Here is a 21,855-nt window from a genome sequence, read left to right as displayed (position 1 = left end):
GAAACCGTTTGAGGTGCATGCTATTGATCGTATCTTTTAGCGGTTCTCCTTCTGAAGCAGCCAACTGATATGCCTCGGACCCAAATACAACAGTGATAACATATGGACCTAGCCAATTTGATTCAAAATTTCCCTAATGTTCTCTATTTGGTTGGTTATGAGGATTCTCTCCGAGAACAAGATCACCTACCTCAAATGCACGAGGTCTAAGTCGATAATTATAGCTTCTGCTCATGTGTTGTTGATAGGCCTTGAGGTGGTTGCATCCAGCTTGTCGCCTTTCATCAATTAGTTCCAAGTCTTGAAGACATGAGACTCGGTGTGCTTCATCATCTATCAGATTATGCAAAGAAACCCGCAGAGATGGTATCTCGACCTCAATAGGAAGGATGGCTTTTGCACCATAGACCAGTGAGTAGGGAGTTGTGTCGGTAGGGGTTTGAATGCTAGTTCAATACGCCCATAGTACTGGATTTAATTGAACATGCCAATCACGGCCAGCATCATTGACTATCCTCTTGAGAATGTGTAATATGTTCTTGTTCAATGCTTTGACTTGACCATTGCCTTATGGGTGATAGGGAGTGGAAAAGCGGTGTTGGATGTCAAACTTCTCACAAAGCTCACGGACATCCTGATTTTTGAAAGGAAGCCTGTTATCTTTGAGGATGGACATGGGTACACCATACCGGCAGATGATGTAATTAAGGATGAATGAGGCGATCTGCTTGTCGGTGACTTGGGTAAGTGGAACAACTTCGATCCACTTTGTGAAGTATTCAATGGCGGTAAAATGAATTTGTGACCGTTGGATGAAGATGGATGAATTTTACCTACAAGGTCAAGTCCCCATTGACAAAAGGGTCATGTTGTTGTGTTTGGTTGCAATTCATGTGTTGATGCATGTATCAGGTCTCCATGAACTTGGCATTTCTTGCATTTTCTAACAAAATAGTAGGAGTCCTTTTCCATGGATGGCCAATAGTATCCAGCGTGCATGATCTTTTTTGCTAGTGAAGGACCACTTGAGTGAGTCCCACAAATTCCTTCATGTACCTCTTCCAAGGCCTTTGTTGTCTCATTCTGTTCCAGAAATCAAAGGAGAGTACCATCAAGACTACGTCGGTATAGGGTTTCAGCAATGATGGTATATTGAGCGGTTTGGCAAATGAAGGTTTTGCGTTGGTTATTCGATTGGTTAGGAGGAAGTGTGTGATTGCGGAGATAGGTGTAGAACTCACCATACCATAGGGATTCGAAACCGATAAGGCGACATATCATATCGGATTCGGGGATATCATAAGCGGGAATCCAAAGCTGTTCTATGAAGAACTCGTAGCATGTTGAATTCTGTGGAAGATCTAGGAGAGATGCAATGGTAGCCATAGCATCAGCAGCTCGATTCTGATCTCTAGGTATCTTCCCAAAGGTGATAGTAGTAAATGATGCCTTTAAACTATCCACCATTTGCTTGTACGACATGATTTTATCATCCTTGGTATGATATTCGTTTGTGACTTGTCGGATCACTAGTTGGGAGTCGCCATATACTTGTAGCTATTTTAACTTCCATTGTACGGCTAGTTGGAGTCCTATGATCAAGGCCTCATACTCAGCTATGTTGTTTGTGCATGAAAAAGTTAGCTTGTAAGACTTCGGGATGCTATCACCTTGAGTTGTGATAAACAAAATGCCTGCCCCTGAGCCATGCCTAGTATATGAACCATCAAAGTATAGTTTCCATGGTTGTGTTGCTGTGATCATGAATATCTCTTCATCCAAAAAATTGGAAATGAGAGGATGATCGCCTATGAGAGGTGCATCGGCCAACTGATCTGTAATAACTTGGCCCTTGATAGCCTTACGATCCACATACTTGATGTCAAATTCACTTAGAATCATCACCCATTTGGCCAAGCAGCCTGTCAATGCGGCTTTGCTGAGTAAGTACTGTAGTGGATCGATCTTTGCAATGAGTTGTACTTTATGTGTTAACAGGTAGTGCCTCAGTTTAGTGGCTACTAAGATTACTGCTAGGCAAGTTCGCTCAATAGGTGTATAATTGAGTTCATAGCCGACCAGTGTGCGTGAGAGATGTAGTAAACAACACACTCTTTCCCTTTTGCATTATGTTGTGCCAGTAGTACTCCCAATGCTGTATTAGTTGCTGAAATATAGAGCAATAGAGGTCTACTTGGATCTGGTGGGATCAACAACGATGTATTCATAAGATAGTCTTTAAGCATTTGGAATGCTTGCTAGCATCGGGCATTCCATTGAAACCGAAAGTTTTTATGTAACAGGTGTGTAAAGGGGTGACACTTATCTGCAATTTGTGCAATGAATCTTCGGATGGATTGTAGCCGCCCTTGTAATGTCCTTAGCTGACTAATGTTCCTTGGAGGTGGCATGTCCATGATTTCTTTAACCTTTGTTGGGTCGACCTCAATGCCTTTGCTTGAGACAATGTATCCTAGAAGCTTCCCTGACGTTACTCCAAAGACACATTTCTTTGGGTTGAGTCGAACATGGTATTGTTCTAGTTTGTCAAATATTTTCTCTAATATTTCCATATGACCTTCTCTTGTTAATGATTTGCCAATAAGTCATCAACATAATCCTCCATTATGGTATGCATCATATCATGAAAGATGGTGGTCATTCCTCTTTGATAGGTCACCCCTGCATTCTTTAGACCAAAAGGCATTACATTCCAATAGTATGTTCCCCATAGACATGTGAAGGTCGTCTTATGTTGATCCTCTAGCATGATCTTTATCTGGTTGTACCCTGAAAAGCCATCCATGAGAGAAAGCATGGCATGTCCTGTTGTTAGGTCCATGATCATGTCAATGTTTGGTAGGGGGAAGTCATCTTTAGGACATGCCTTGTTTAGATCTTTGAAGTCAGTACAAATACGGATGCCCCCATTTGGTTTGCCCATAGGTACAATGTTGGAGATCCAATCTACATAATCAATTGATCTAATAAAACCAGCATCTAGGAGTTTCTTTAGTTCTGCTTTGACTAGTACCGCAATTTGGGGGTTCATCTTGCGAAGCTTCTGTTTGACAGGCGTAGCTCCTTCTGCTATAGTGAGATGATGCATGACCAAATCAGGATCGAGACTAGGCATGTTGACATATGACCATGCAAAGTTTATCTAATGCTTCTGGAAGAATTTGGAAAACTTAGGTTGTTCCTTTGAAGCTAAAAGAGATGTCAGATGTATGTGGTGAGGAGTCTCAGGGGTCCCCACGTTGAATTCTTTTGTTTCCTCAATAAGGATCGTTGATCATTCCTGATTTGTACTAGAGGGGAGGATGTCAAACCTTTCATCCGTAAGTGCCTCGGAGAGGTTTTCACCATTGGATACGCTCTTTCTTTTTACTTTTTTGGGATCAAACAGTGCCACAGTGTGGTTTTCACAGGAAGATCCATGTTTTATTATTATATTTTTGCAACTGAAAGGTTTGGCATCCGCCCCAAAGTATGTTGCGCTATTAAGTTCAATGGCGAATCCAGCTTTGTGATCCCTGCTTGGTATGTTATCCCGTAGTTCCAAAAGTCAATGATCGCCTCATCGTTTTGGAAGTGGTCAAGGCATGGGGGATTTGGTTGGTTCCATTCGATGAGTTCAGGATGGATAATGGGCATTACCTCATCAATTAGGTTAAGCTCATAAGATGTGTCAGTGAGGGTTAAGACGTTGTGGTGGAAGTCGTTGATGGTACTCTCTCTATCAGAATCAGGTGTAGGATGTGACGTAGGGTCTGTGGAAGGTGTTTCCAGTTTAGGAACCCAAGAGGTTTTAATATGTGCTTCTCCATAAACAGGGATTTCTTTGTGAGGTGGAGGTGGTTATGCATCTTCCTCATCTGAAGTATTGAGTTGTACGGAATCAAATTCCCACTCATGTGAATCGATCTCTGAGTCACTTTCCAACATCCAATTACTATACCAAACTGGGATATCCTTTGAGTTAAATATTGTAGGTGTGATCGGTTGATGTACCTTTAGAGATGGAATGGTTGGTGTTGCAGGAAGGATTATTGGGATCAGGGAATGTAATACTAGGAGTATCGACGTTGTTGAATTTGTCGTTTCTGATGGAATTATCAGTGTTGTCGATACTGTTGGGGGTTCTGATACTGCTAATGGTGTTGTTGATGTGGTTGCTGCTGCTAATGGGATTGTCGGTTTGATTGGTGGGATGATTGGTGTTGTGGTGGTATTACTGGGATTCTCAGCCGCATTGGGGCAATTGGTGTGGTTTTTGGTGCTACTAATATAATCAAGAGTGGCCTCTTTAGAGTATTAGGTTGATATAGAGGTTTGTTGGGTTTCCCTTTGAATCTGAGCTTAGGAAAAATCTCCTTTTGAAAGCCTAATCTTGTGTTATCTTTAGGCTTTAATTCAAGTTGCAACGGCTCATGTCATCCTTGCTTGCAAGGTCCCAAAGCACTCTGACCATCGTATCCCATTCTTTGCATAATGAGAAGGTCTTTGCCATATTGATCTGTGGGAAGCTTATCTTGTGGGATTTCCGTGGTGATAGGATCTTTATAGATCCATTCTGTTAAGTTCTCATCTCTGGTCTCTTCTTCTTGACTCTTTCCAAGGATAAAAGGTGTCAAAGTGCATGTTGGCTTGACCAATGGTGCTTGAAGTACCCTTTGAGGCTTACCATGAGTTCTAGGGGAAGTGGGTAGTTGCCCAACACAAAAGAGTTGGCTTAGATTGTACTCCCCAGGACCTTCCTCTGCCATTTTCATCTTTAGCTTCTCTTGCTTGGGTATAGTGGTGTTTGAACTCGAAACAGAGGTTGGACTTACATATGATGTGGATGGGATAACTTCTCTGTTGTTGGGAACGGTAATCTTTGGTTGATGGTTGATATTGTTACAATATGCAAATGGATTTGCATCACCCAGGATTGTTATTTATACACCGTTATGAGGAAACTTGATACACTAGTGGTAGGTGGATGGAACGGCTTGCATGGCATGTATCCAAGGTCTTCCTAACAACAAATTATATGGCAAAGGAAGGTCTAGAACTTGACATATGATGTGCTTCACCACTGGGCCCACTCGGATTGGTAACACAACTGCTCCTTTGGATTAACGCTTTGCATCATCATAAGATTTTATGGTTATCTTTTTGTGGGGATCCACTGATTCAACTGCATATCCCAATGCTGTGACCAATTGTAATGTACAAATATTTATGCCCGCTCCATTGTCGATCAAGTCTCGCTTGATTCTGTGTTGGTTGATAAATCCTTCAATATGGAGTGAGGCGTTATGAGATTGTTGGAAAGATGTATTGCCACTTTAAGAGAAAGTGAGACATGGTGATGACCTCAAACTACCAACCATAGCTTGAAATTGATCTGTATTTAGATTGGCAATGATTGAAGCCTCTTGGAGAGCTTGATTAAAGATTGTTTTATGAGATGGGGATAGACACAAAATCTCTAAGATGGATATAAGTGCAGGCGTCTTATCTAATCATTCCACAAGGTTATACTGCTTTGGGATGGAGGTTGTGCCTTGTGGAGCTGCTTTAATGGTGATCTTGCTACGACGCGTAACAACATTGTAGGTAGGGCTTGGATCTTTTATGGTAATGGTTGCAATTTGTTCATCGACATCATATAGGTGATTCACAGTGTAATTATAGGCGGCTCGTGTATAATCATTAGTATCTGTGTTTCGTCCTGATGTGGAAGGACCCCTTTGATCTTGTGATGGAAGCGGATTCTTAAACATGAGATGATCATTATTTGAGGTTTTTGGGTCGTGTCCTTCAAATTCAAACTCTCCTCGGTCAATAAGATCCTGAACAAATCTTTTAATCTATGATAGTTACTTGTTTTATGCCCTTTCCCTTGATGGAATTTGCAATGTTCATTATCCCTCTACCATGGAGGTTTGACTTGAGGTTCGTAATTAGATGTCTTTGGCAAGGTCACCAGATTTGAAGAGACCAATTGACGTAACAATGTTTCAATAGGTTCTCCTAAGGAAGTGTATGTACGTTTTGGTTTATAATTTTGTTGTCGTTGTCTCGGTTCCTCTTGCAGTGCATTGCGCCCTTGATTTTGCGAGGGAGCAATCGTGTTGTTCTTAGGAGGGGGGTTTTGCCCCGCAAATCGGACCACAGGTTGTGCACTCTTGATAGTCCTTGCATCTACAACCCCATCATTGACGATGTTTTTGTTTTTATTCCAAAGGTTAGGTTTATCACTGTTGAAGCACGGGCGAGGGGCATCTTTTGGTTCATTGCATATCTTGATAAGCCCTTTTTTGATGAGGGCCCACTCACATTTTAATCCCTGAGTGATCATGTCATTAAAAGACTCTGGGCCTTTCATGTCTAAATGGAATTCCATTTCTTCATTCAAGTTGGAAATAAATATTTCCACTAGCTCTCGTTCGGGTAACTGAAGAGAATGTCTGCTAGACGTTTGACGCCATCGTTGCAGGAAAGCTGAAAATAGCTCCCCTGGTTATTGCTTGGTATTACACAGATCTGCCATGGTGACATCGCACTCTATGTTATGTGAATAATGTGCAATGAATTTTTGGACCAGTTCTTCAAATGTCCTAATGTCGCCTGTTAGTCGGGACAACCATTGCGTGGTTGTCCCTCCCAAACTCTGAGAAAAAAGATGCATTAGATATGTGTCTTCATATGCCACTTCTAGGCAAGCGGAGTAAAATTCTCTGACATGATCTCGAGGGTCTCATTTTCCTCGGTACTTTTCAAACTTAAGTGTTTCAAACCCTCATGGGAAAGGTGGCATATGTAGATTCCTATCAAAGGGATAGGGACAAATATCATTAAGTGAAAACTGGGTAGTTTTCACACCAATGTGGAGTTGTTGGGCTAGATTCTTGACTTGTTGCCTCAACATGTCAATGTCATTAGGAGGAGGAGGAGGAGGGGGATTTCCTTGATGAAAGTCATATTTGAAGTTATCTCGACCTCTTCCACCCTCGTTACAACTATGGTGTTCTGATGCTTGTCGTAGTTGTGCGGTATCAAAATCAAAGGGTAGTTTGGCTCCTTCTTGAGCAAGTCTCAAAAAATGAGCATCAACGTTGCTTTTGAGGATTTCATCAAAAAGTCGATTGAAGAGGGGGTTGTGTTGTGCCCTTTCTATTGCTTCAGGAGTGGGAGTCCTAGGATTTTCATCATTTGCATTTCCTCCAAGAGCTTCTTGGAATTCATTGAGATTTTCCTCCTCTTCCTCTTCGATTTCTAGTTGTCTAGTCTTTGATCTGGTTTGAGCCATCTTGTTTGAAAGTTGTTTTTGAAGTTTGGTGAAAATGATTATGAGTTGGTGATGGAATAAGAGATAAATGTTTGGTGAAGTGTTTAGCATATGGATCTTTCAACACTAAAAGTTTGATGTTACCAAAGTCCTATTAAGAATTGCTTGTTGTGTTTGTTGACAATGTTTGATATGATAAGGTATAGAGAGGTTTGAGATGTGTTACAGACCAAGCTATCTAGTAATGAGAGGATGCACTCATAGACTCATTTTAACCTGCATAGAAATACCTCTTAGGATTAGTTTATCCTAGATGTAGAGACACTCTAAAAAGTGATGTGTTTGTTTTAATTCAACCAATTACTAAAAAGAACTTAGGACAAGACCTCTTTATGCTTCAAGAGTTTGAAATGGATTGATGATGTAGGAATGTGAGAATGGATGGAATGTTTAAACTTCAATAAAAACTATGTGTTACAAAGGGGACAAATTCTTCCTCTTCTCTTTCGGGGGTTGGTGGTTCTTCTCGAGCTATTTTATATGTGATGCAAATGTCTGGAAAGAAGGCAGGGTTGACGTTGCCTCCCTTGTTTTTATGATAACTCAAAGCTCTATGTTGAGTAAAAGCTCTGTGGTTCAAAGATTCTTGATCAAACTCGTTGGATTTACCTTGAAAATATAGATGCATGTGACGTAAGAAGGCTCTATGTGAGACAAAGATTTGTCTATTGAGATAGAAAAAATTTCTTCTTTTGATGAAAGCCTTTGAGCTCAATCGTCTTTTCTTCAAATTGATATGTTGATGAAGACTCTTCCATCTCAAAATGTGAAGGATGGTCATATAGTGTGATACTTTGTTTTTTATTTTTGCCAAATGTTGGTTTTTGAAAATTTTGTGTTGGATGAATACTTGTTTTTTAATTGGTTTTTCATTTTTTTTACAAGAAAACAAAGCAAGCACACAAACACAATAATGTTGCTTCAAAAGGCACAAATAAGTGTGGGTCTAAATCAACCCAATCTTTGAACTTTTTGACCCTTTTTCAAATGTTTTTGAGTATGTTTTTCCAAAAAGCCTGAAGTCGGCTCAGTTTATCACTGGTCTTCACACAAAATGAAGACACTTCAAACACATTTTATCCCTGAGGTCAAATGGCTAGTTGCGATAATTTCAGCCCTTATCTTGATATTTCTTCAACTTTGGTACTACATACCTTATGAATCCTGTCGTAGCAGGTAAGGATGTGATATATTAAGTATTGCACGAGCATAACAAATAGATGATCCCTATGATGGGGGAGTCACCACTTTTATCAAGCTACAAGTAGCCTTTCAAAAAGCTATGTTTCTACTCAAGGAAATATGTATGGTGAGTATCTTAGAAGCAAAACCATCTATGCTCTTGTACTGAATTTATCACAAATATCCTCAATCAATAGAACGGGTGGGTTTCTATATAAAAAGGTTTCTAGTAATGTTCGATGTTTTTGGACATAAGTACATTCTGCAGTGACTCACTTAAGAGTCTTGAAACTTGTGGTGGGGCCCATATATCCTTTCGGCAAGTTACATTGTAGAAACAACTATACCCAAGGCTACAACTTTCGCTCACACCTAATTTCTATAGCGGCTCGAATGATATACCGCACGAGGTCGTTCCCAAGAGTGATGTGTCTCTTGGCAAGCCTCTCTTAAAAAGATAAACTTTGAGTGTTACTGACACTTTTCTCTTGCACCTAGGACCACAAAAGCCAAGGGAGAGGATAGTGTGTGTGTTAGAAGTAGGGCCACTCGATAAACTTTGCACAAGTGTGCCAATCACTGAAAACACTTATTTTTTTTAACTAATTTTCATTGCAATGTGATCTAACTATTTGGAGATGTTGCTCCAACAGATATGGTGTTCTTTTTAACCAAGATATCAAAATATTTGACACTTGACAAACTTTTGGAAAGCAAAACTTGGTCAACAAAAATAAAATCGTGTAGCCTTTGTAGCAAAAAAGGTAAATGTGAAGTTCTTTTTATGCACCAAACGAAAATTTGAGTTTGTTTTAGTTGCACCAAATAGAAAATGTGAAGTTCTTTTTATCCATTTGTGAAAAACAAGAAAGATGAAGTTCTTTGTTATGCACCAAATGAAAAATTGAGTTTGTTTTAGTTGCACCAAATAGAAAATGTGAAATTCTTTTTTTATGCACCAAATGAAAAAATTGAGTTTGTTTTAGTTCCACCAAATAAAAAATGGGAAGTTCATTTTTCTCCCTTTGTGAAAAACAAGAAAGATGAAGGTTTTTTTTTATGCACTAAATGAAAAAGTTGAGTTTGTTTTAGTTGCACCAAATAAAAAATGTGAAACCTGCACAAAAAAAAAAAATTAAAAAATCTGCAACTAAAACATTCAAAAAAAGTTAGTGCACATGGTGGGCTCACAAGCCTAAAAAAATGTCCTTGAAGTTACAAAAGTGTTGGATTCACGTTGGGTTCACCAAATGATGTCATGGAAATGGGGACAAGGTAACAACAAAGTTCAATGTTAATAAGTTAGTTTCAACCATAAAACCAAAGCAAATAACTAAAAACCATTCCAAACATATCAAAAGAGATTTCAAAAAACATGAAAAAAGTTTAACAAAACAAAAGAAAGGAGAAGAGCCTCCCTAAGATGCTTCCATGATGCCTTTTGATGCTTCTCCCTTGTTTCTCCCCTCTCCAAGTCCCAAATGAATGTAGCTCTCAACTTTTAGCACTAGCCATGGATGTCATATGGAGATTTAAGATTGAAATGTTTCAAACTATGTTATGCAAGTGTAAAACAAACTAATATGAGATGCTATGAAATGAACTAAGATTTATTTTAGTCCAAAATGATAATATATTAGTGATTTATGCTAAAATGCTCTTCTCTAAAATTGGCTATAAGTTAAATGCATACAAGTTTTCAGGATCTGGATATTGAAGAAATGAGCTCTATTTATAGATAAAATGGAACAATGGATGGTTGAGATTGAATAATCTCAACAAGGGTCGGGATTGAATGGTTTAAGACTCATGTGAGGACTTTCAACCCAGTCCCAAGATGACAAGTGTCAAGATGAGAGGGGTTGAGGTTAGAGGGAAGAAGCATTAAATGTTTGACATGACCTAAGGGTTAACTTGGGAGGTAAGGTTAACGTTGAGTTGAGTGAATAAATTCATTATTCCAAGAATAATATTTTTATCCAATGGATAAACTCTTGTGCAAGAGTTAGTGAGGATAACCATGGTCAAAGCAATAAATGCTTGAGGAGACACATGGGTTACATGAGGGTTGAGTTAGAGGTCAAAGTCCCTAACCATGGGTGCAAGTGGATCTAACCATAAATGGTTATGTAAGAGCCATTAGTGGTTTGGAAGACTTTAGAGGTTAAATTGTTGAACACATAAAGCATTAAATGCTTTTCAAAGACTTTGGAGTCTTTGAGAAGTGACTTCAAGTTGCTTAAGAATGTGACAATAATTAGGAGATGGATTGGGCTAATTAGGAAGGGGTTAGAAGAATCTAGAAGGGGTTTAGGATTGCAAGTGGGTTTGCTGGGTGAGGGAAAATAGGATTTAAATTAAAAGAAAATTAATTTATTTCAACTTGTGGTTGCAACTTGCATTTGTAGGAAAATGTAAATGGGGGGGGTTAAATGATTTAAATAAATTTATTTAAAAGAGGAAAGGGGATTAAATTAAATAAATAGGATTTATTCATTTAATTGATTGTGAATTTGGTTTAATGAATTAATTAAAATAAATTGAATAATTTATTTAATTAATAGGAGAATGTTTTTGAATGAATTAATTAAATGTTAATTTAATTAATTGATGGCTAGTGGGTTTTTAATCAAATAAATAGCAAATATTCATTTAATTAAAATGGACAGATTTATGTGACTACAGGTTGTTTAAGGCAATGTCTCTATAAGCCTTATAAATCAATCATATAGCAATGTAGATTATCTAGTGTTATTCTTTATGTAACAATGGTGATTTTTTTTTATGTTGATGGGTTTATAGTTAAGAAAAATATAGGTGGATTGATAAAATGGTGATTGCCTCTAGATGGATTGATAGAAAACGAATTTTGATGAGGCTTCTCACAACAACATAGGTCAAAGCAGGTTGATTTGCCAGTTTCAATTTTCTATAAGATTTTGTAAAATGTGGCTCCCTTTTATTGGGACAAAAGACCAATGATGAAATGGAGTGTAAGGTAGTCATATGTAATGCCCCGCCAAGAAACCCTAGAGGAACAAACTAACATTCTAGAAAAAGAGTGAAAATATATTTTTTTTAAACTATTAAATGAATGTTTTATAACATTAGAAGGATAAAATTAAACCATAATGCACAAGTGGAAGACATCTACTAACTTTCCCTTAAGGTTTCCTAATGTTTACTACTCTAACCATACAACATTAAAGAAAATAAATTTAATAAAAGATTGCATTAGCTGCATATTAAAGCATATTCCAAAATAACAACTAGGATAACCCATTCATGCATAGTACTGAAACATAAATCTATATTGCATAAGGAATATTTTCTAAAGCTACATTCATTGAAGCCCAATAAAGACGGTTTATTCTAACATATAAAGTCATGAACACATTCAACTACATAAGAATATTGTTTCCATTTGACGATATAAAGAAATCTATCACCTAAGTCCCACTTGCATAAAAAATGCATAGACAATGAATGAAACCAATCCACACATAGACAGGTTCAAAATCCCTGATGGAAGAAGGAAACTACCACCCGATCATGTGAAACCCGAAGGACCACCCCACGTGCTTGGATTGATAGTTAAGAAAAATATAGGTGGATTGATAAAATGGTGATTTCCTCTAGATGGATTGATAGAAAACGAGTTTTGATGGGGCTTCTCACAACAACATAGGTTGAAGCAGGTTGATTTGTTAGTTTCAATTTTCTATAAGATTTTGTAAAATGTGGCTCCCTTTTATTGGGACAAAAGACCAACGATGAAATGGAGTGTAAGGTAGTCATATGTAATGCCCTACCAAGAAACCCTAGAGGAACAAACTAACATTCTAGAAAAATATAGGTGCGTTGATAAAATATGGTGATTTTTTTTTATGTTGATGAGTTGACAGTTAAGAAAAATATAGGTGGATTGATAAAATGGTGATTGCCTCTATATTGATTGATAGAAAACGAGTTTTGATGTGGCTCTTCACAACAACATAGGTCGAAGCAGGTTCATTTGTCAGTTGCAAATTTTTATAAGATTTTGTAAAACGTGGCTCCCTTTTATTGGGACAAAGACCAACGATGAAATGGAGTGTAAGGTAGTCATATGTAATGCCCCGCCAAGAAACCCTAGAGGATCAAACTAACATTCTAGAAAAAGAGTGAAAATATATATTTTTTAAACTATTAAATGAATGTTTTATAACATTAGAAGGATAAAATTAAACCATAATGCACAAGTGGAAGACATCTACTAACTTTCCCTTAAGGTTTCATAATGTTTACTACTCTAACCATACAACATTAAAGAAAATAAATTTAATAAAAGATTGCATTAGTTGCATATTCAAAAATAACAACTAGGATAACCCATTCGTGCATAGTACTAAAACATAAATCTATATTGCATAAGGAATATTTTCTAAAGCTACATTCATTGAAGCCCAATAAAGACAGTTTATTATAACATACAAAGTCATGAACACATTTAACTACATAAAAACATTGTTTCCATTTGCTAATATAAAGAAATCTATCACCTAAGTCCCACTTTACTTGCATAAAAAATACATAGACAATGAACGAAGTCAATCCACGCATAGATAGGTTCAAAATCCCTTATGGAAGAAGGCAACTACTACCCGACCATGTGAAACCCAAAGGACTACCCCGCGTTCTTGGAGATAACATAAGGCCCTCAAGCATACAAACAAGGAAATACAACACATGTCTAAACACACTACCACCGAGTAACAACAAAAACAAGATACACATGGATAAAACTCCAAACAAGAATACTCTAGAGGCTACAATCACACAGATAAGACACTAGTGTACTCATAAGAGGAGAGTGTCATCGCATAGCTTGATATGGGTTATCCTAACAAGTCTCCATAGGCCCAGACCCCCATTCTGGGTTATCCTAGCAGCCTCTCCCAAACCCCGACCCCCATTCAAGTCTCATGTGGAACCAACATACCTTTCAAGAAGATAAGGTAGTTGACCATGCCATTCCAAGCCTTCCCACCTTGTCTTGAGCCTAAATAAGCACTCAAGCCATGAGCGGGGCACACTTAATCTTATTTAATGTGTTTAACTACCAACTGCCCAATATATTAATTAGGTTATCACTTATTAAGTAAAACTTCCAATGGGTTATCCTACCAGCCACTTTGGGCCCTGACCCCCACTTGGAAGCCACTCCCCCTTATGACACTAAGTCTACCAAAATCCAAATTCAAGGCAACAGATGAAACACCATCAAATAATCAATATAATGATATCCAACCAAGTCCTGAATAACATCGCATCTCAACCAAATAACCAACAATTACAATAACTTTCATTAAAAAGAAACATGGCTCAAATCCATAAGGAGGGTAATGTTATAATGTCAAGAAACTGATGTCACCACAATCATCCATAAGTAAAAAACCCCACGCAAAGATAAAAGCATCATACTATTGACAATAAAGATATAGCTCAAAGACCAACCTCTAGAGCCCCCAAAGACATACGAGCCAAAACAACAACAAAAAACACAAAACCCTAACACACATTGGTTTAGGTTACTAAAACAATAAAGATCGAGAGTTTGATTTAATTAAACATCAAAACAATTCCAAAGTAAAAAATATTAACATCAAGGTATAAAGTGACTTCCAAGACCACCATTACACTAAGCCACATTCATTCCCTTCTCAGGTAAAGCACACACAAGGTAGAAAAAATGACTAATACAAGACAACTCACGTTTACAGAACCATTGATGGGAAATGACGAGTTTTGATATAAAAACAAACATCATAACTATAGCATCTTCATAAAAGTTAACATAAGTTTATTTTCATTAAAGTTATAAACTTGTTTTATTAAATATATTTAAAACACATACAATAGGCACAATCCCATTTAAAAACATTATTCCAATATAATCCACTAAACAGATAATTTTGACCAAAAATACCCAATAACCCATCACTAGAAACTTTTCATCATACAAATCACATATATATATATACCATCAATTTCCATTTTAAAACACCATTAAACATCTTTACAACTTTATTTCTTATTTTAATTTTATTCATTTCTCAAGTGATTCTGATTCAATGATATCTTTTGTCAATTATTCTCTATTTTTAGAAAGAAGGGCTTTTCTATATTTATATTAGAAAGTAAACATGAGTAGCCACTTTGTATGCTCTTCTTAATCTACCTATCTCACCTCACATATGATTTTTAATTTTGTTTTAAAGAATGTACTTTAAAAAGCACTTAAACTTCCACTTTTTCCTCTTGATATATATTACTTTAAAATATTCTTATTTTAAAGCTAAATCAATTTCTTTTAGCTTTTACCTAACTTCATTCTATTTCTTAAAAAATATAACACATTTTTTAATTAAAACAAAGTTTATATTTTCTAAAAAAACAAATTCACAATTTGTGAATTGAAAATTCACATAATTCAAAATGGTAATCGAAAATTGAAATAAAATCCATATTCAAATATCAGAATAAAATTTACAGATAGCATAATGAATTCCATAATTTATCATTAAAATTATAAATTTAGAAATGCACAAACATGACATCTACAACAAAAAATTTAATAATCAAAAACAAAATTTATTAAAACAATATATAGATTTTTTTTTAAATTATAAGAGAACAGATAGGGATTAAAATTGTAAATTTAAAACCAGACACAATTTCACCAATCACAATAGTAATACCAAAAATTTGTTTGAAACCATTTAAATCAAAGAATTAATATTTTCAATAAAACCCCAAAATACTCCATCTAAAATGACCAAAAAGAAATACAGGCAATACAAACAATACCTAAAAAAAACAAATATAATTCTCTTTACAAATATTTCCAAGGAAATACTCAAACCAATTGGGGTTTAATTCCTACATCTAATCACAATCTTGGAAGAGAAATGCAGAGGTAGAACTCAAATCCCCAACACGCACAACTTCCCCAAAAAAAATTTAAAAAAATTCCAATAGCTGAATCCAAAGCAAACCTCAACCCTTCTATTTCTCTCATCAAATCTCATCCTGGAAGACAAATGCAGAGGTAGAACTCGAATCCCCAACATGCACAACTTCCCAAAAAAAAATTTAAAAAAAACCCAATAGCTGACAATTCCAGACAAATCCAAAGCAAACCTCAACCATTCTATTTCTCTCATCAAATCTCATCCTCTACAACTTTTTCCCGACAATGTCCTTAAAATTCACCAAAAGGCAAAAATGGAATCTTCCTCAGACTTCTGAAAAATTTCCAAAATAATAATATGTAACCTCCCCAAAATTCTTCACGGGAGAAAGAAACTTCCCCCAAAAATCATCACTTTACAAGAGTTCCAAAATAAACCTTTCTAAAATTTTAATACGTTTAATTTAAATTTCATTAAATTTATTTTATAATTAATTTATTCCAACTTACAAATAATAACTTAATTTATTAACCAATAAAGCTTTTTATTTTAATTTATTTATACAAATCATTAATATTAATTAATTTATTTAAAACATTAATATTAATTAATTAATATTAGTTTATTAATAAAATATAAAGGTACCATTACCACCCCCCCACCCCCCCGAACCCCCCCGCCCCCCCTCTCTCTCTCTCTCTCTCTCTCTCTCTAATACACAAAAAAGAGTAATTAATTAAACTCATACCAAATATAAATAACACCCTATAGTAAATTAATAATTAAAAAACTACCAACGCAATAAAACAATAACTCATACGCAACACATATACAACATACCAAGGACATCAGATTATTGCCTATGTGGCATTCCAATTAGGTTGACACTAAACAGAGGACACTGCTCTATTACCGAGCAAGGCTAAGGGTATGAACATCGAGCCTTAAGCTATCTCCCACAACTTCCATCAGAATTATGCAGGCACGCTCAAACCTGAGAACCAGTTGGAGTCGATGCCTTATACTTGCAACCCTACATCACCAAAAAAAACATATATAAAACAACGTACATATAACCAACAATTACATGCACACCGGTGAAGAGGAATCGTGACATTTTGTGTCTCTCCAAAGTGAGTGATAGAAGATCATCCCCTCGCACCCCACATAGAATCAAACACATAAAATGAAATCTAACACATGATACATCTCATAAATTAAGCAAATATGTCAGTCCATGGGTCAATACACATAAATAAAATCTAACATCTAATCATCCATAAAGATAAAGTGCTTAACCAACATATATCAAATCAAAACATTATAAAATATCTCCATCAAGAGGAATTCAATCATCAATAAAGAAGTCAAAAGAACACATGAGATTCGTTAGTATCTAACATAACTATCATAAGAATGATTCCTGGAGAGGCATTACATCATAGGTGGGTTTCATCGACCATATCAAAAGGTTGTAATAAGTTATTAGTGGAAGGGGACTTAATGGTTGCCATTAAAGGTTGGAAAAAGAAGAGTTGCCCTAACTAGAAACTTTTTGATCTATTGGACTAGGCAATTGCTATTTGCAAAAGATTTGAATTGATTTCCTTTTCTCATTGGTCTAACACAAGAATAGGGTAGCTGATTTGCTTTCCAACAAAGGCATTGAGTTAATTAGTTCTAAGGTTGAGGATTGGAAGAGGAAGGATGTTATCGTCCTCAATAAGAAACCCCATGATTTGTTGCCCATTTAGAACCTATCATTTGAATGATAAATGACCTGTTTTGATGTGTAATGTGGTGGTTTTTCACTCAACGAATAGATTGATGCAATGACAAGAGTTCAATCTTGCCAAGTTTTTTCTATCTACAACATGGGCTTTCTCCCATCATATCATAGCTTTCTTGTAAGCATTTTTTGATGGTTGTTTTGTGGTGGTATCCTATTGGTGGTTTTATGGATATCTAAGGCACCTATGTATTGAGCATTTTGAGTGTTATTTGGTCTTGGGTTTATAAATTTATGACAAGGAAGCAAGCAAGTGGTTGTTGGGACCCCTTTACACTATGGTCAAGTGTCTGATCACAAGCTTTGGAAGATTTTCCATTGCCTTTACTTTATATTTCTTAAACTAATGAAGAACATAATCCGAGAGGAAGATCTCAGAAATTATGGAATGCTAAGGACACAATCAATCATAATAGCATTTTTTCTACAAAACTTGCGAGGTCGAATTCGATTAGAGGAGGTTTGTGGTTGGTTGGAGCTGATGCTTCTCCTTTTAGAGAACGTCACAATAGTGAAAGATGAAGCTAAGGAGGATACAAAGAGAAATTTAAATGAGGATATGATAAATTCATTGGACTAGATGATATCGAATTGAAAGAAGTTAAGACCAAGCTCAAGGAAGTGAAATTAGACCTAGACATGCTTCCTACCTTTTTCCAAGACTTGATCATTGTGGTTTAACATTTGCTCATTTCCCATAACAAGAAACACTAGAAGTTCATAGCATGTTCACACTTCAAAGGATGTTTGGTGAGAATTTAGAGAGGGCTACCAAGTACACATTGTTCACCATCTTAAATTTTAAGGGATGGATGACCCTATAAGCTACACTAATCTGAATCTTAAGTCCATGGTGGTTGTTGTGTATGTGATGCAAGAGCATATAGGGGGTTGAGCAATCTTATGACGCCCAAAATGATAAGTTTAATTTTGTGTATTTTCTATTTTTTTTTATAGATTTTTTAAGTTTCGGTTGGATTTTGACTTTGTAGTTCCAACAATAGTTTTCATCAAGCTTAGAAATGTAGTAAGTAATGTATGGTCATTTGGTTGAGCTTTTTTTAATATTCAAAGATGGAGACCAATTTGACTATATTAAGACTATGTAGCAACATGTACCAAAGAAATAACTATTTGAGATCATGCAATAGTATGATGTTCATAGTTATCTTATCTTTCATGAAATAATGTGAGGTGCATTTTCAGTAACTCAAATTGGGGCCTTTTTTGTCATTTGGTGAGCAAAAGCATACATTCCTTTGCTTGTGATGAAGAAGGGAGCCAACTGGGATCATTTCTAAGGTACAAGTGTACAAATTTAATAGCTTAGGGCTGCATTGATCCTTATGGAAAACCTATTTCTAGGTGCCAACAAGTTTAATGATTCCTTATGCCTTGGGATGATGAAAAATGGTCGTGAATCATAAATGCTTCTTAAGATCATCCTTATTTGCATTGGGATTATTTAATAGGTTATCCTTTGAGAATAAACTATTTAAAGATAAATGTTTAGACTCATTTGGAAAAGGGGAGTGTGGATCAAAGGAGTAGACGACAAAAATCAAGGCAAGAGACCATATCCAAGATTGAATGCAAGAGGCTAGAATCAAGGTGGATGATCAAAATTTCAATGATAAAGCAGTGTTTATTTGTGGGCACATTGCTTGAGGTGTAGGTAGAGGGAAAAAGACTAGTGGTAGCCTTTATGTTGCATAACAAATTGGTATTTCATGTATCAGTTATAGAGGAGGCTCATGTTGAGCTTGTAGTTGATCCAAAATGTCTTAGACATCTATGAATGTTTAAAGGCTTCAAGGCCTTTTTGTACTACTTAGTGGCTTGATGTTACTATAGTTCAATGTTGAAATAAAAAGACATCATCTCTCTATTCATGTTTTGTGCATATAGGATTTTTCATGGTCTTATTAAGTATGTGGCATGCCCTAACTCGAGATTGTGGCTTTTATAAAGATATATCACAACTTTAAAAATAATATCCTAGGCGATTAAATAAAAGGGCCGACCCAAAATATGAGATGTAAATAAAATATGTCAAACCCTAGGCAGTCGACCCAAATTAGGGTAGCGATTGGTGGTGACAATGTGTCATTACAAATTGGACCTGAAGAGGCATGGTTAAGAAGGGTTATGCCCATTCTAAAGGGACAACTCTCCTCAAAGGGACATAAGACATAAAGTAGGAAAACCCACGATGGATAAAGGCATCAAGCATCGATCAAGGAAGAATATTTGATCTAAGTAAAATACAATTCAGGCCATACAACCATTGATTTGAAGGTAATTGGTATGGAAAACTAAGTGTGTTATGCATCAATACTTCAATATATATTCATAGGACTTGTTTCTAGTAAGAGCACTACTTGAATTATATTTCTTTAAGTAAATAGATCATATATATATAATTACCCTATAATCAATCAAGTGTTAGTTGGAGGGAATAAGCTAGGGAGATGTGGTTTACCAACTCCCTTGAACTATGTAGACCACCCCAAGGGATGGAATTGGCCATAGTTGGATGTTCCTGTGTAAGAACCCAAACAGGGTCTAACTATTGACACTACTATTGGATTTGTTTTTTATTTTGAAGTTTTATATTTTTTTTGTGTTTTTGCAAGGGTTTGAATGAAAAAGAAAATGCCAAATAGCTAATGAATCTATTGCAATTGAGAATACTAAGATTGTTCAAGGAAATGGTAATTACAATCATACAACTCCAATGTTTATTGAAATATAAACCTTTTTTACACATGCATACCCGGAAATAAGAAATGCATCTGCTGCTGTGAATATTCTGCGAAAAAGCAGCTCTCTTAATGGTTTGATTCTTCTCCTAACTGAATGAATTTACCCCTGAGATGATCACTGTTGATTTCCTCACTGTAAGGCACCTCTTCCTTTATTTTATTGAAACTTATTAAACACTACTTGGTCAAAATCGCCCTCCTAATGATTCGCCCTACTTGCAGTTGTATGTCAGAGGTATTTGGAATGATTTGTAGCTTGGAAATGATGGGAAACTGCCGGAGAAATATCGCATGTCCCAAGTTATTCAATCTGCAATTATTAACCCTTTAACTGTTCAAATTCAAAGCCTCAAACTTCACCGATTTAGCACAAATGGAACCCCTGAATGAAGCTCCCCTGGTTGCCAAATTCACTGGATATCTCACCAATTCAAATTGCTGCAACACTGAAGATTTTCCTGTTTTCCAATGGCTGATGACAACTGAAACCCTTGGTCTCTGCTCTCCACAAGTCATGAAAAAAGAATGTCAATCAATAATGGTTCGAACTTCTTCATGTCAACATATATATTCCTCAAGAAGTTCAATTTTCTCCTTAAAAGCACTTTTACTAACATTAAATGTTATTTCATTAAATAAAATATCGACCTTGGGTTGTGTGCATATAATTAATTAATAGCTTGGCCCCCTTTTTATGATGTCTAGACCCTCAAATTATAATGTTAAGTTATAACATTATATTCACTTAATTAAATGTTTTATTATTAATTTGGCCACATAAACATTAATATCTCCCAAAATACTTAACATTTCACTGTGCCGTCTGAAATGGGAGTCCACCTTGATTTTCCCAATGTGACCATACCTCCCTGCTAAAAATAGAAAGGGTCCTTCTCGAACACTCCAAGACTTACTATAAATAGTAAGTAGAGCAAACAATGTCCAATCGATGCCAAATGAAGACCAGACTGAAGCATTCTGAACACTGGAGATGGTTCAATCCTTAGGGGACCGTCTAACCATCCTCATTAGCCTACAAGGGTCAAAATGATAGGCTAATCTCACTGAAAGTCTGATGTCAACAAGAAGGGGACATCACAGTCTGCCCTCCCTTGTGGGTCGAGAGGTGAGTTGCCATGATTGGATGTTGTGTGCTCTCGGACTTAGTTGGGTTGGGCAGTTTATTGACACCCTTTCGAGTTTTCTACCAAACTATGTTATGACTGATTATAGGATAGTTAGCTAGTAATAATATTTGTTGGAATTGTCAATTTTGGGCACAAACAGGTTAATCCCAATTAGGGGACGTTACAGTCTATGTTAGTATTGCATGGTTGGATGGTCTTTCATTAGGCCCTCCAGCTGTGACTGCATCAGGATGATTGGACCATTCTGGCTTTTAATGAAGCAATTGAGGTGAATGAAGTCACTAGGGTTGGCTGATGAGGGATTTCAGCCCTTCCTTGATTTTTGGGGTTTCAATGCTGTTTCTTTTTGTGTTTTTGTCATTTTCTCCTCATTTTCTGAATGCTGCTTTTCCTTGCTGTGCCCCCGCATGGGTCATTCACACCGACAACTGAGGCCCATAATGTTATCCAAAGAAAAGGTGTAGTTTTACAGTATTTACACAGAAGCATCCACTAAAAATGAGAAAAAATGCAGAAACAAGTAAATGCAAAGGGATTTCCTCTCCATGTCCCCAAAACATCCAAGATGGTCCACAGCAGGGAACATGTCCTCATGGAACTCTGATACAAAACTGAAGGTAAACTGAAGATAAACCATAGAAGAGAACCATCACCTGGGGATCAAATCTTTCAGTAC

Source organism: Cryptomeria japonica, chromosome 7, assembly GCF_030272615.1.
Source record: "Cryptomeria japonica chromosome 7, Sugi_1.0, whole genome shotgun sequence".
Lineage (NCBI taxonomy): Eukaryota > Viridiplantae > Streptophyta > Pinopsida > Cupressales > Cupressaceae > Cryptomeria > Cryptomeria japonica.
The sequence above is the reverse complement of the archived record's forward strand: the minus strand, read 5'-3'. Positions refer to the sequence as shown.